Here is a 17,556-nt window from a genome sequence, read left to right on the forward strand (position 1 = left end):
TTATGATTCTCTGTCATTTTTATAATAAATTCTCTATATTATTTTAATGAAGGTGGTTGGAATAATAGTGTGTGAAATGGACAGACTGACATGTTCTGTTTCCATTCATTTCATACTAAAATGGTATTTCTTACTGTTTCTGTATGCTAATGGCCATTCATCTACTAGGCCTGATTATCTGTAATAATGTCTATGGTCTTCTGATACTAATTGTGCATATGCTCTAGATCAGGGGTCTTCAAACTTGACAGCTTTAAGACTTGTGGACTTCAACTCCCAGAATTCCTCCTCCAGTCATGTTAGCTCAGGAATTCTGGGAGTTGAAGTCCACAAGTCTTAAACTTGCCAAGTTTACTTGCTCTAGACAGTAAGCAATGCAACTTTTTAATCATGTTTTCAGTGGCGCAGGTGTATTACAATACTAAATGTGCTTGTCAAAAGAACATCCCATTTAATCAATGCGTCCTACCACATAAAAAGTTAGGTACAGCTTTTCCAAACCTGTTACTCTCTATATTATTGAACTACATCTCCTATGATAGGTGTTGTAATTCAGCACAGCTGGTGGAGGTGATGAGGGAGAAGACTGGCTTAGTGTATTTGCTAGGATGACCAATAGCCTGAGAGAGCTTCAACACCTCCTTTTTCATTTTTACTCCCTTAAATCACAATCATTCCTGCAATACTCAGTGCTGCTATATAAAATAGTTAATATAAGAGGAATTCATTTTAAACTGAGAACTAGGGTTAACGGTCAGGTGCTATTCTATTATTTTATGAAATACTCTTATGTATTTATCATACTTGTCCAATTCTGGTTATACTGATAAATAATATTTGTGATGACTTGTTATGCCAGAATATGGTTATAGATGCATTTAATATAATAATAGTAGTACTGCATTTATACTAGCAGCAGCAGAGCAGCAACAGTGATCATATCATCAACATCATTATCCACCATTTCACCTTTGCGAAGGAACTCAGGGTACCATATATAGGATCACTTTATGCCAACAACAACAATCTGTGAGTTAGTGTGCTAAGAGACAGACTGGCCCCAAATTTTCCAATGAGTTTTATAGCTGAGGATAGACTTCATTTTCACATCTTAGACAATGTCTCAACTGCTAGCTTTGAATGGGAATGCTTGAAGCAAAACTCTGTTTTGGTTGTGCTGATGTTTCAGTTTCAAACCCTTAACTTTAGCATGGAATGTGTATCTGATATGTGTACTGCTTCTACTAAGGCTAATAACCAGGTCTATTCTTTTTCTGTTGTACATCCAAACACAATGAAGCTACGAATGACCAAAGCTGTAATAAATGATAAAGGTCAATATCTATGGGTCTATCACGTGACAGTCATGGTATATGAAAGATTGCAACTTAGAATATAAGAGAGTAAATGGTAAATTACATGAATTGGTTCATAAAATAAATAGATTTTGTGTTTATGAAATTAAGAGAATGGGGAAGAATGTAATAGATCTAAAAGAAGGTCCTCTCATGTTGTGAGAGAAGCTGAGGTAAATAAGAATAAAAATGCTGAAGTGTACCGTACATCAGAAAATACTAGTAGTCTCTAGATTGCTGCTTGTATGAAAATAAGATTTCACAAGTTAATTCAGGAAATACTGTTTATTCAGTTCTCACACTACTGCAATTGTGAGAGTTCTGCTGGCATACAAAAACACAAAACATCCATAGTAAAAAAAAAAAATCCTTCATCAAAATCAGTGATATCAATGAATAATCTAAATATGAAGCAACACAATGAAAACAACAATAATAAATGTCTCCTTTGCTTCTTCAGGCTATCAGAGCAAATTATACTCCCAGGGGAAGGCTTCTCTGCAACACAAGGGCCATGATGGAGAAAACTCTCTTCTCCCAGTTAATTCATGTAGGGTTTTTTTTAAAGGGGGGGGGGGGATGAATACTGTAGTACTTTACATGTAAGACTCTTCCACACCAATCTTTATTACCACCCCCCCCCAACTAACTAGAGAGACCCAGTGAGGAAGTGCGGAATCCACTAAATTAGAATCTACTGAATATGGATTTGTATCTCAGAGCCTGAGAAAGATAAAGTCTCTGTTTGCAATGGAGCCTGGTGTCGTAAGTGTGCTGATATTTTTTAAAATAAAAGAGACCCCTAAATCATACTGAATATTTCACAAAGTACAGGATGGTCTATCCTAGGTATCAGATTATTTCTTCTATAGATTGTTTTAATAATAAAAATATTTTTTGTTTTAGGATTGGAAAACTTCTCCAAACCAGAGTTAAACTGAGCAGCTCAGTGTGTCTATACTAACATCTACTATGGATGATCCAAGGCCCCTTTCCCTTTTATTTTTATTTTTTTGAAATTTTCTTTAAAATAAGATTTATGGATATGACATAGCCTAGACTACATTATTTAGAGAGAAAAAAGAAGGAAGGATAGCTAATGGGTGGGCCTCTGCTGCTTACATTTCTAAACACAAATTACTCCAACTTCTCCTGAGAGAAGATTTCTGCCCAGTAAAGCCCATATATGTCTGATTACCTTGAGGGTTGGAAAAGTAACCAAACTCTTGCTGTAATTAGAACCAAGAGCTTGCCAGGATTGTAAGTATACGAAATAGTAACTCTCTCTCAAGTAGCATTTATTCTTGGAATCTTGACAGATGGAGCTGCCAAGTGAGTAGTTCCTATCAACAACAGGCAACAGCAGCCCAGTGATGGATAACTATTCAGAAAAACAGAGCTGCCAAGAATTAGCTCCTGCTAATTGTGAATTCATAGATTGTACCAAGCTAAGCATAGAGTGAAGGAGGAGATGTGCTCAAGCCTGGAGCCCTGGGTGGGTGACGAAGATCATTTGTTGTGTTGAAAAACTGATTTATATATTTATAATGTTTCCTGTGTTCTCCATATTACAGTATTATGTGTTTTGTATAACTTTTTTATCACTTTTATTATTGTTGGTCCCAGAGTCATGTATTTGAGATGGGTGACCATATACATCTAAATAAAGAAAGCTTCAGCTTATGCCAGGGATGAATTTCTAATGAAATTCAGGATAAACTACGGTAGTTCATCATCACACACTAAAGAATTTAGACGAGCTTTTTCAATGTTGTACAATGAGAAGGCAAATGAAGAACAGAATGAAAAATGAGATGGCAAATGAAGAACAGAAAAGAGAAAATATTTTGCACCCTTTTTATGTCCATTTCCTCTCTTCCTCTTTATATCTTTGGATCCTTCTGGGATGGATTTAATGCAACTAAGAACCAGTTTCCTTTGCCAGAAGTGAGATATAATACAGATTACAACTTTAGTGTGGGCTATAAATGTACTTTGTAAACTCCCCTCTCCCAACCAGATTTGAAATGGTTTACCTGTGGGATCAAGGATCAAGTTGTTAGTAAGTGTCCCAACTGTTTCAAATCTGAAGATTCAATCCCTCCCTTTGAAGAGCTTGTGGGGTGGGGAGAGAGAAACCAGTGGTTAAGGCAGCAAGATAGAAAGCAAGACACCATAAGTTCAAGTTCCACCTTTGCCATGAAAGCCAGTTGGGTGACTTTGAGCCAGTAACTTTCATTCAGCCCAACCCACCTCACAGGATTGTTGTGGGTAAAATGAAAGGAGGAAGGTGTGTTGGATATTATCACCACCTTATTTGTAAAAATAAAAGCAAGATGCAAATAATAAAATAATAAATTAAATGATGCTCAGAAATCTAAAACAAGAAGCAGCTTACTTCAGGTATCTCTGATTTTCCCAGACACAACCTGGCTCTGAAATATTTTTTTCTGAATTATTGAACTTGGAAGCAATGACCAATTTCACTGACTTAAGGCAAGGTACAGTAATATGCCTTAACCTCTCAGACAATTAATCCAGCAATGCAGATGGAACCCATAATGGAAGAGTTATTTAGTTCCACTATTCGATGTATTGTTCTTTACCAGATTTTTATTATCCTCTAGAACAGGGGTCCCCAACCACCGGGCCGCGGACGGTACCGGGCCGTGGAGCACTCTTTACCGGGCCGCAAAGAAAAAAAATTTAAAAAAATGGCGGCTTTCTTCGCCTTCGGTGAATGCTGCTGGGATCGGGATCAAGGACACAAATGAAAGAAGGGGAGGGAGGAAGCAACCAAGCCTGTCCTGCTCTCTGGCTCAGCTCTCTCAGTCGCCGCTCCTCCACCAGCCCAGGAAGAAACTGCTTCAAAGAAGCCGGGGGCTTTTCCTGTCGCCGCAGCTTCCCGAAGCGCCCGTTTCACCCCACCCCACCGCCCGCCCGCTCGCAGTTCAATCCACAGTGCTCGTTCTGCCTGCCTGCCTGTCTGGTTGTTTGGGAGCAGCTTCGGCTGAGAATAATAACTATTCGCCTCTTTTATCAGCCGAAGCTGCTCCGAAACGAAGAAGGCAGGCAGGCAGGCAGGTAGAACGGAGCACTGTGGATTGAACCGCAGCGGGCGGGGGCGGGCGGGTGGGGTGAAACGGGCGCTCGGGGAAGCTGTGGCGACAGGAAAAGCACCCCACCCCCCACCCCGGCTTCTTTGAAGCAGTTTCTTCCTGGGCTGCTGGAGGAGCGATAGAGTGACTGAGAGAGGAACGAGGCAGACACCTGAGGGAGGGAGGGAGGGAGACACCTGAGGGATAGGGCTGAGGGAGGCAGGACCAAGGCGCTCCTGAACTTGGTGGTTTGCTGGCAGACGCTTTATTACCCGACTAGGTAACAACATCAGTCTGCAAGCAACTACCAAAGTCGGATTCTCTCCCCTGGTCCTTGAAAAATGTTTCTGCTTGAAACCGGTCCCTGGTACAAAAAAGGTTGGGGACCACTGCTCTAGAAACCTTGTAATTGTATCCACCTTGCAACTTCTTATTTGAGTGTCCCCATTGTCTTGGGAATTAACTGGCTATTGACTTATATGTGAGATAAAGAAATTGTGTCTTTTACATCCCATAGGTTCCAAAATAATCATTTATAGGCAGTAAATTTCATTTATCATATTTCCTGTTCATTTATCCAATTTACCTGCATTACCCATTGCAGCTCAATCCTCCTGTTTTACTGGAGAAATTTTATATTGACATAGTTGGAACAGAACGCTGACACATTCCCCAACCTGATTCCTGTGGCTGGTCCAGGAATTTAGATCTTCACTAAATAGCATCCTATGCCAACACTAATTCACTTATATACAGAAATGTATCGATTATTTTATCAATGATAACCCAATTGTAGGTATCCACATGACACTGTCTCCATATTTGCAGGCTATGTGAGCTGGAGAAAAATAAGACAATGGCTCAATCTTGAAAAAAATCAGGTGGTTGTGGATATTTGGCCCCCTGGTCCTGAAAATGTTCCACCTTTAATTTTGATTGGAGTAGTACTTTCCTGTTCAAGATTATATACAATCTGGGGGTTGTCTTGGTGATGCTTGTGAGTAATACAGCATTTGCAAGTTCCATCTAGTATGACAATTACAACTATTCCTGGAACAGGAGCCCTTCTATTTCACAAATGGAATATTGCATTCTACATGAGGGTCTACATGAGAATCTCCTTGAAGACCACTCAGGAACTATAGCTGGTACAACATATAATGCTGGAAGTACCATATCACATCTACCTGACCCATCAGAATGGGGAGGCAGGGAATGTTGTGGGTCCCAATCTTGAGGGAGATACACCTGTTGGGACCCAGAAGAAGGGCCTTCTCCATGGTGGCTCCCTCTCTCTGGAACATCATTCCCCCAGAGATTAGAATGGCCCCCTCTCTAATACTCTTCTGGAAGGCATTGAAGACCTGGTTCTGTCAGTGGGCCTGGGAAACCCAGAGCGGGATGGAGCCCATCAAATGGCTTGTGTGATCTGCTGTCGTCGGGGTGCGAGATGGGAGTTGGGGGTGATTTCCCCCCCAGATTTTATTCTATTGTACTTTATTAATTCATTTGATTCTTTTTGTTAGCTTTTATTGTGTTTTTTTTTAATATGGTTTTACATTCTATAAGCCGCCTTGAGTTGCCATGGGCGAATAGGCGGGAATATAAATTCAATAAATAAATAAATATGGCATCATTGCTCTGTGAGCTTGCCAGTTAGCTTTCTGGTTCATGTCATGGTGTTAGTTACTAGCATAAAGCCTGGTTATTTAGTATTCACAATAGTTTCTACTCATCTGGTAAGATTTGGCAGCAGGTGCAACCCAGGCACCTTCAATCAATATCTGTCTGGACACTGTATCCCCTCTATTGGAATGCCTGCCCTTCAGAACAGCATCACCCGGGCATTCATATTGGTTCCACCTTTATGTTCAGAAACTCATTGGAACTAACTTTATCCTCACATGTCCTAGGATAGAGTGGTTGCTGAATGCCTGTAGGATTTTTTTATTATTATGTATGCTTTTCTTTTGGAGGCATATCAATTGTTTCTTGCTTTAAATGTTTAAAATCCCTATTGTCTCTATTTCATGTAAATAAATAATAGCAGAGTCCTTGATGCTCTCTGAGCTTAATCCTGTGTTGCAAATGTTTTGTTACCTGGCTCCTTGATAATTTCTTAATTAGGTTGCTGTTCATGACAGTTGTTTATTGTTAGGCTGTTATTTGCATAATAAACAATAGCCTAATCAAGGAATTACCAAAAAGAAAACTCCCCACAAACACTGACAGGGCAAGCTACTGTACACAAACAGATAGCAAATCCCACTCCTTTCTAGCACCGAATATGTTACATAGTCGGGTAATGAAGTGTCTGCAAGCAAACAACCAAGCTCAGAGAGCACCAAAGACTCCATAGTTCAATCCTGAGATGTATACATTCTCATCTATTAGTAAATAGATAAATAAAACAGGCATGAGAATAGCTAGAAAGGTTAGTAATGAACGGATAAACATTGAGCATAAAGAGATGTGTGCTTGTCCTCTTAGTTGCATATGTATCTATGGATAAGTATATACGAAATACTAGTATAGACATTAGTTCTGTGTCAATTGAAGATGTGGGTAAATGTGTACTTTTCTATCAAAAATAGTGCCAAGTTGTGAACTTCAAACCTGAATGATTTTCAATGAATGTTAGACTGTATAATGTAATTATGCCAAGATATGAAAATTAATGAACTGAAGTCCAAGAAAGTTGTGTTTGACAGGGAAGGTTAGGGTGAATAATTGCAAGCTATCCATGAATGGCAAAAATTAGAGCAAGTAAATGAAGTGGTATATATTGGTAGAATTTTTACTAAAGATGGAAAAATCGATGGAAAATCCTTAAAACATTCAAATGCTGGCAGAAGGGTAATAAATAGGATTTGGTTTGCTGCAATGAATGAAAGTTTCTTAAAAGAAGTAAAAATATAAACCAGCCTCCAGCTCATTTTGTTATATGGAAGTAAGAACTGTTTTACTTTATGACTGGAAACAAAGATAAGTAAATGCAGTGGGAATAGGTTACTTAAAAATGTGTACGGTAAAATGAGAATAGATAGGTTCAAGGATGAATAAGTCATGAATGCATATGAATTGAACAATATGAAAGAAGCACATTGAGTGGTGTGCTCATACAGAGAGAATAGATGAGCATATAAATATATAAAGGAAGAATAAATAGCTTGAGAAGAAAGAGGAAAGTTGTGCTTGAACAAAGTTCATGAGCTCCTGAAAAAGGAAAGTGAATGTGAGAAGTTTAAAAAACAAAGGGCAACGTATGAATCAATATATGGACTTATTGGCTTTTCTACAAGAATAAAAAAGTGTGCACGTCATGGTTATGGTCATGATGCAAACCAGATTTAGTTATCTTTCCTTTTCTTTGTCACCTCCTCCAATTTCTTTTGTTTATACCTCTTTCTCTGGGCTTTGGACAATGTACTTATAAAAAAAAGTGATGTTAGCACACAGAGTTCATTTCTTTGAAAGCAATGCAGTGGGGATAGAGGCCACCCTAAACAAATGCATATTTGAAGATTAGAAATTGAATAAATAAAGATGCATCTGATGTGCAGATTTCAGCTGATGAATGGTATGTGCACAAGATGTGCATGATTTTTTTAGCTAGATTGGAAAATAAATTTATTTATGTTAAAATATCTGTGGCACTCAAAGCATGAGTACCCTGCATAAGTGCAACCTCTCACAAAAGGCACTTATATAATAATAGCGTCCTGTCATTTACCAATTTATTAGATTTTGACATGTGAAACCCTACCCAAGTACATTTCTGTGCAGAAACTACCTTCATTTGTAGACAATTGCAACTGAATCTGCAAATGCAGAAGAAATAACTGTCATTGAGTAACGATGGAGCAGAGCCTAAATAGACAGCTCCTCTGGTGAGTGTTCTAATTTTATAATGCATGGGTAATGATATAGGGACATGAGATATGAGCTTAGGATGCTGCCGTCCTATCCTAGCTTAACTTCACATTTGTTGACTTGTGTTCACCAAGCTATGACTAACATCAGTTACACTTTCACAATCTGAGTGGATAACATATGCTGATTTAGTTCATCTAAACACAGCTGAAAACTCAACCACATTATGGGTTAGTGCAAAGTGTAAGCCCATTCATTACCTGAGATAAAATCTGTGTGAAGATCCTTAAGCACTGTACACTGTATAAATGTTAACTATTATTTGGTACTTGTTTTTAAAAGTTTATGACAATTGTCTTTGTACTTGTTTTTAAAAGTTTATGACAATTGCTGTAACGTTGAGAGGACACCTTGCCATAAAATTAAGTTGAGAATTTTGCATTACTTTGCAAGGCATGATGTCAAATCTCTATAAGAAATAGTCTGATTTAATTTGGGGGAAGGGAGGGTTTTTTCTCATCCTAGAGTTTTTAATCCACTTCCAGTTCTCTTGATGGCTTGGATAGGGAGAAGGTTTCATTGGCACACACATAACCCTGGGAGTAGTTGAACTTGTCACAGTATTATTTATTGTTTGCTTCCAGGTTTCTGCATTTCTTTCTCCTGTTGCTTTTTGCCCTAGAATGCCATATAATTTACGACAAGTTTGTTCTGTGACCTTGTTTGTGTGGCAGGCAGGGAGAATTATATCCCAAAGCTTTTATATTTACATGATAGATTGGTTACTCTTAAAATGACAAGGATTTGGTTTGGCCCTGTATGTTTTACCTCTGAACTGAGGAAGAACCACCGGCATGTTTTATTACTGTGGGTTTTGATGCATCTCTATTGTTTGGACTAAAAAAAAAACATCTATAGCCTTGACTAAGCCCTTCAGCGTGCTATAGACTGCATTATCGTCAGTTTTGACCCCCACAGTTTTGACCCCTTCCTGCAAGTTGCCAGGCAATTATTCCTATTACCTTCTTCTCAGTCTGCTAGCTACTACACAGGTAAAAACATTTCAATTCATACAATCTCAGCAACCTTACAGTGAGCTCCTTTGCCAGCTGACTAAATGCTAATGGGGATAAAATTATTTTTCTTTTAATTGTCCTTCAAAAGCGGAACTCAGTTTGTTCCATTTTTGAAGGCTTTTGATTGGGCTGATTGAGTAATGTAACTTAGAATCCTGAGTTAGAATTTGAGATTATTTAGATATAAATAAACACCTATGTGTATGTGATATACATACATAGGTGTTTATTTGTGTTTCTGTATGTTTGTGTTTGGGAGGGAGAGAGAGGGAGGGAGGGAGAGGGAGAGAGAGTGGGGGAGTGTTTTGGTTTCAGACCTGCTCATGGTATGGTTTAGTACTGCCCAAATATATTTATCCTTAGCTTAAAATGCAGGTGTTGAATGTATCTCTAAGAATGAGCAGTTTAATTTATATGGACAAACAGAGCCATAATAAGAGAGGGGATGCAACACCTGAAAGGAGTAGAATCAAAAGCTGCACAAAAGCTGGAAGGTATTACAGCAACAATTACGGGTCTCCTTTGTCTCCTTTACTGCTCTGTATTTGAACACTGAACAGCAAAAATATAAAGATAGAAAAAGAACTGAGCATATTGGATATGTTTGCCCACATCTTGCTCTCTGACACTGCTGTCTTCAGACAGGTGCAGGCCACGGGGAGAATTTAAGTTATGTCCAGCAGAGTGAGCATCTCTACAGCTGGGCAAACATGGCCTGAGCTGTTTGGCACCAAAACAGGAGTTTTATTTTTACTTCCCTCTGTAAATTTTAACAGTCACGCCCACTATTTGAAGCAAAAGACAGCTGAATGATAGTTTAGTGCTACAAGATGGAAGGGGATTAGATGCTGGAAATGTTCATTAGGGCGAGTGGAAAGGAGTATTGCTTTGGTCTGTTTTGAAATCAAATTGTACAAGTCAAAATATGAAATATGAAATAAACTTGCTAGCTATTGGTCAAAAAGGAAAGCTGCTGTTACATCTACTATATCATTATTATACTGCTGTCTAACTTATTACAGAACACAATGGTTCAATTTTATTCATCAGCATAACTAAGACTGGGAAGGGGCAGGGAAACTGGGCAAAGGGACCCCTAAGAAAAAGGATAGAAGATTCCTTCCTTCTCCTTTTTTTAATAAGATGGATTAATCTCCAACCAACATATGGTAATTCAAGGATCTGCACTTTTTCCCTCATCGTCAAGTAACAATAGGGTACAGTGTGTTATTTATGTCTTCATTTTCGTTTACTCATGATTAAACTGCAAAGAAAGCAAAAATCATTTTCTTTTACTCATGATTAAACTACAAAGAAAGCAAATTTATGATTCTTAATTCCCAGCCATCACTCCATGACTGGAAGACTCATGAAGAAATTCTGTCTTGCATTGCTTGTCTCTCTCCAGTGTGATCCAATTGTCCAAATCCAGCATCATGAATAAATTAGTTCATGTCATATGAAGCAGAGAACAAACTCAAGCAAGGTGCTAGAAATACTTGTAAAACAAGTTTAATAAAACAAACCAAGGTGTTTCAAGCAAAGACCTGCCAGAAATGCCATTGGAGAAGGACAGAGTCCCCAGCTAATTTTATCCGAGACAAATTCATTCAGCTACACTAACAATTATCTTAGCATTAAACAAAGCCTCTTGTCTGAGTGTCTTTCAACATTCAATTGTTTCGTATATCCGCCTCACCCAATAGCCCACTTCAAATTCCAGATTTAAATAGATATTAAATAGGCATCAGATAAATACTCAAAAGGTATCTAGTTCACTTCGAAAACATGTCCCTTTCTCTCAAAAGTTATTTCTACATCTATTCATGGATAAATATTTTTTTCTGGTCCTGTGGAGGTTAGTCTTTGCCTTCTTGACACTAAACTATAGGCCAATCTACAGAATTTTTTTTGAGAACATAGGAATATAAGAAGCTTCTATTAAATAAATAATGTATTTATTAATTGAAGATAGCATTAACTATTCTGGTTGTGGTAGGACTATTATATGTGGGTTGCATAAATCTGGTTGCTTACCAGATGGCACTAAAGAGATATAGCCATTTTTGCTTTCATCTAATGGCTGCCTAAACATCAATTTTTGCAGCCTAAATATCGTAGCCCTAAGTACTAATTTTCCATGATCTTAGCAGGAAAATGTATTATTATTATTGTTGAGTGTAGATGTTTAGATTGGCATTTTTATCCAGCTATCAAGTCCTTCCCAGGACTTGGAATAAGCAGGTGTTGTTTGACGATATTAAAGATATTGTTGCAGCCGTTCCAAGTAAATCTGCCTTTTGCAATTGATGGGTAGAGATTTTGTCAATGTCATTCAAGTGGCACCCTAAATCAGGGATCCCCAACCTTTTCGACGCCGCGGCCCGGTTCTGGCGTCAGCTGGGCGCCACGGCCCGGTTCCGGCGTCAGCTGGGCGCCGCCATCTTTTTGACGAAAAATCACTTCCGGTGGCGTCACGGAAGTGATTTTCGTCAAAAATGGCGGCGCCAGCGCTCGGTGAGTTTTTCGGGTAGAAATGGCTTTCTACCCGGAAAAGCTCACGAGCGCTGGCGCCGCCATCTTTTTGACGAAAAATTGCTTTTTTACCAAAAAGATGGCGGCGCCCAGCAACCAGCGGCCCGGTAAGGCTTGTTCCGCGGCCCGGTACCAGTCCGCGGACCGGCGGTTGGGGACCCCTGCCCTAGATGTTTTGGGATTTACTCTTTGCTTTCTTTTGCCACAATTTTCTCCTTCTATTTGCAGGTCTTGTATTTTGTGATTTTCTCCAGTTGTCTTCTACTGGTTTGAAAATCAATACCCCAGGCCAGATACATTGTTTAAAATGATTTCTGGCATTTTCAAACGGACAGAGGCTTTCTAATCAGAGTTCTAAGGATTGGAATTATCTATTAGCTTTTGTTAGTCAAGTTGATGTAATATGGTCTTGGAGGACTAGTAGAGCCAGACCACAGGAGAAAAAAATCAATTTCAACCAAAAATTAAGGAGATAGAACCAGTCTCTGACACACAGAGAAATTATATCTGTCTCTTAACGGTGAAACAACCTTCTTGATGTATCTTGGAACCACAGGTATAACTTATAAGTTGGACTAGATGGCTTCCAAAATATTATACTTTTTTAAAAATGCAAACTGGAACATCATAAAGAAGCTGAGAAATGGCCTTGGAGTTCCATTGGGCCACATTTCATGATGAGAGAAATGCACCCCAAGGTATTTATACTGATCTGCAGTCCAGATGTGGTAGCCCTAAAGGGCTATGTGGCTGTAGGATGTATATGGGCACTGGCTAAAACACTTACCTGTTCAACTTTGATTCTCTTATACCAAACAAAAGGCATTAATGGTTTGGTTCCAAGGAGTGATAAATACTGTATATATTTAATTAAGAAATGGAGCCAGCTGTCAGAAATACTTGTGCTTCTACTTTTCTTCGCTCTTCCTCTTCTCCGTGGACTATTATTATCCCTGGAGTGACCGAGTGGATGACTGCAAACAATTCCAGAATCTCTTAGATGGAATTTATTTTAATATGGTTTCAAATCCTGGTTTTATATAAGTGTCTTGGAGACTCTGGCAGCAAGTAGGTACTGGGAAAATGCAGTTCTGTTCATTCTGATTTTTGATTGTCTTAGGGATATGAGATTAAACCACATCTCCTGCTAACAGAACAATCAAAATGATCCATGGATCTGTTTTTCCCTTCTTTATTTAAAACATTTATATAAATAAAAAATGTCCAATATGTTCATGAAACTGCTGATAACATATCAACTTTTTTTAAAAATTTACATCTTAGTCAAATGGGGAACTTCAATAAAGTAGATGAAAGTCAAAAAGTTCAAGATTAAAATCACACGAAAAATGTGCCAATTTAATTATTGTTGGTATTTAGTAGACAGAATATAAAAGCAGAGAACAACAATAATCTCATTTCTATCTTATCTCATCATAGCTTTAAGCCATATTTCCGCACTCTTCTATTAAAAGTGTACCAGCAAGGAGAAAATACTTTATGCAGTATGAAATGGAGATTCAGATTCGCACTCATTTTTGAATTAAAAAAGAACACATTTTATATAGCTAAATTAGTAAATTGTTTTAATACATCAGAGGGACCTCAGTAGATTTCCTGACTGGCACTGAACAACTTATCAAGGGTGCATTTAGACCATGAAACCAATGACTTTGCAAGTGTAACCCCTGACCTTGAACCTTGAAGGCTGCCAATGAATTAAAATATATACAATACTATTATAAATTATTACAAATATTACAAAATGTAAAATATTACAAAATTACCATATTTAATTTAAATTACATAAATCACACTTACATAAAGGCCCAAAATTGCCCTTAAAGAAAACCCCCAAAGGTTGTGCTGTTAATGATTCTCCCAGAAGCTAACGCAAATTTATGTTATCTCAAAACAGCAACATTACCAAAAGAGCTATTGTTGGAAGGCAAATCCATCTGGTTCAAGCTGGGAGAAAAGCATTGGAAACAAAATGGTGGCTGGAGGCTGATTGGAAAGAAAGGTTGTCTTTATTGATGAAGCAGAACCATCAACCACATATGATTCAGGAACAGCTGATAAAAAAGAGTTGAGAATGGGTGGGCTTTTATATCTTCTTTGGGCTTTGTATTTAAGCTTCCTGTTCCTGTACAAGAATATGTCCTTTAATATTCTATTGGCTGTTATCAGATTAAATAATGGAAAAGATAAAATAATGGAAATGAAACAAGGCAAGTGACCCTTAAAAGACTTTGTATGGGACTTTAGAAAGGTTGCAAGCCACTTCATGGACTGGCCTGAAAGAATACTTCTGCACTATTTCAAGAACACTATTGACCCAGAAGTAAAAAAAAAAAAAAAAAAAGCCTGTAACATTAGAGGAATACCAGAGACTCTACGGGATTGATATGCAATGTCCCTCAGGCTGGACAGGGAAATCAACCCACAAAAAAAAACCCTTCCTGAAGGCCCTCCTAGGAGAGCTGTGGCCAGACGGCCTCTGACCAGACCTGCTGAAGCTGCTCCTACCTGACCACAAGAATTATAAAGTGCTATTGATGTGGTCAGGATGGCCATAGAGCAGCCGACTGTCTGGCTCCTGCACCTGTTCCACAAGCTCCACAACCAAAGCCTAATACAGCCACCAGGGATCGAAGAAATCCATGGAAGTCTCCAGACACTAGCCAGTTTGCTAGACACACATAGAGAATCCCCTCCACACAGAAGGGAACAATGAACTTCCGGCCCAAGAAATTCTTCCCAGAGAAGCCGATGAAGAAGACGACCCCATTGTGAGTGCGGCCATCCCCCCTTTTATAGTCAAAGTGAAGTTGGTGATGCCTGACATGGTGGAGGCAGGGGAGATAGAAGCTGTAATAGATACCGGGTGTTCCAGTACTAAAAAAAATGTTAGGCTCCAAGTTATATGTAAAGCTGTCAAAATGCAAATTCCATAAAAAGTCACTGGATTACCTGGGTTACCGAGTGTCTAACCAGGGGATTGAGATGGACTCTGGAAAAGTGAAAGTGGTGCTGGACTGGAGCCCTCCCAAAACACGTAAACAACTTCAAAGCTTTTTGGGGTTGCGAATTTCTATAGACAATTTATTCCTTCATTTGCCGAGGTCACCCTCTCTTTTACAGAGTTATTGAAAACTGGGCCTTCCCCAACCAAACCAAAACCCAATCAACCCCTTGCTTGGACAATGGACTGTCAGAAATCTTTTGAAACTTTAAAACGCCTATTTGCTGCTGAGCCCATCCTCCAGCACCTGGACCCAACCAAACTTTTTATAGTCCAAGTTGATGCTAGTGATGTGACTGTCGCAGCAATTCTTCACCAGAAGAACTCTCAAGACCAGCTAATGCCTTGCACTTATGTGTCCAAAAAGTTGACAGACACACAGCCTGGGTGGGCAGTTTGGGAAAAAGAGGCGTTTGCCATGCGATGGGCTTTACTATCTTGGAGGCATTTCCTGGAAGGAGTGAAGGAGCCTTTTGAGGTGTGGACTGATCATAAGAACCTTGAGGCTCTAAAGACACCTCAAAAGCTATCACTTAAACAAGTCTGCTGGGCTCAATACTTCAAGAGATACAACTTTTAACATGAAACATATTGGCAGATGCCCTGTTGAGAAAACCCCAATTTGACAGGCTCCGGGAGGAGGTAGTGCAAACTATGATATCAGAAGCCCAACCTGCAGGCCAAGTAACCACCTGGGGCCAAGTCAACCGCAGTCCCAGACACCTAGAAGACAAACTGACAACTGAGTTGAAAGCAGCCCTTTTAACCGATCCATGGTTTGTTAAACATCAAGCCAATTTGAAAATGAATGAGGGATTGGCTTGGAAAGGAACCAAAATGTATGTGCCCAATACACTAAGACTGATGGTACTGAAATGTAGCCATGACTCATGGTTGGAGGGACACTTTGGGTTCTTAAAAACCCTGCATTTGGTAAGGAGACAGTTCTGGTGGCCAAAAATGAAACTTGATGTCAAGGACTATGTGAAAAGCTGCTCAATTTGTGCCACGATGAAACACAGAACTGGAAAAAACCCTGGCCTCCTTCAACAAGTAGCTGAACCAACGAAGCCGTGGGAAGAAATTGCGATGGACTTTATTGTAGAGTTACCTGAGAGTGGAGGAAATACTCTAATTTGGACTGTTATCAACTTATTTTCTAAGGAAGCCCATTTTACAGCCTGTAATGGACTACCTTTGGCTAAGAAACTTGCAAAACTGTTCGTGAAGCATATCTATAGGCTCCATGGAGTACCTCGTAGAGTAATCTCAGACTGAGATGTACAGTTTACTGCTAAGTTCTGGAGGGAATTTTTGAAGTCTATTGGGTCATCCCAAGGGCTTTCCTTACATTCCATCCTGTGTGCAATGGGGCAGCGGAGAGAGCAAACGCCATGGTGGAACAATACATTAGATGCTATGTAAATTATCAACAGGAGAACTGGGAAGAATTGTTGCCATTTGCAGAAGTTGCTTACAATAATGCAGTACACAGCAGCACAGGCTTGACTCCGTTCCAAATCAACACCAGCATGGAATTTGTCCCTATGCCAGAATTACCTAAGGAATCCCCAACATCCATGTCTTTAATGGAGTGGATGGACTCATTAAAGAAAGGTCAGGAGGATACAAAAAAAAGCTTTAACTGAAGCTGCTGAGGAATATAAAAAACAAGCAGACAAACATACATCCCTGCAACCATCGTTTAAAGTAGGGGACAAAGTATTTTTGTCAACTAAATATCTCAAGTTGAAACTTCCCAGTAGGAAGTTGGGCCCTAAATTCTTAAAGTCCATTCCCTATATCTAAGATAATCAATCCAGTGACAGTCCAATTAAGTCTCCCTCGGCTGTGGTGGAAAATGCACCCAGTGTTCCATAGTAGTTTATTGAAACCTGCTGTTGGGTCAAATCTAAGGCTGATACCAGCAGCTCCCCCCAAACCTCTAATCGTACAGGGTGAGACACATTATGAAATAAAGAAAATGCTCGATTCTAGATTACACCAAGGAGGATTACAATATTTGGTGTTATGGAAAGGCTACCCTTTGTCAGATGCTAGTTGGGTAAAAAGTTAGGATATACATGCAGATAGATTGGTTAACCAATTCCATGAAAAAATCCCTGACAAACCAAAGCGTCCCCTTGGAGGGGGGAGAGGGAGGTTAAGGGCATCACTTTAACCCCTGGTTGTGTTTTGTTTATTATCTCTTTCAGGAGGTGATATTTTCAAGAGGGGGGACACCTGTCAGCTTTGGAAGCCATATTGAGATTCGATGCCTCCATGCTGCCACATGGTTGAGAAAGTGGGAGGGGGGTGGATTCAACTGAGTATCTAAGTAGACAAAATAACATTCTTTTGTTAGTTCAAGGTCATTGAGTATGGCGCAGGATGAATTAAGGATCTTACTTTTGGATGGATCATGATTGGGCCATGTGATGTGATGACGGCCAAGAGGGGATGGATTTTAGTTTGGGAAATTGTGGGGAAGCCCAGAAACTTTCAGATTTGGGATTCCACAGATGTGCCAGTTGCTATCCTAATAAAGGTACTTTTGAGATATGTTTGTCTTGGAGTTACTGATTGGAATGGAG

Source organism: Notechis scutatus, chromosome 4, assembly GCF_049901735.1.
Source record: "Notechis scutatus isolate UNSWTSFEM ecotype Mainland chromosome 4, rNotScu1.2, whole genome shotgun sequence".
In the NCBI taxonomy this organism is placed as follows: Eukaryota; Metazoa; Chordata; class Lepidosauria; order Squamata; family Elapidae; genus Notechis; species Notechis scutatus.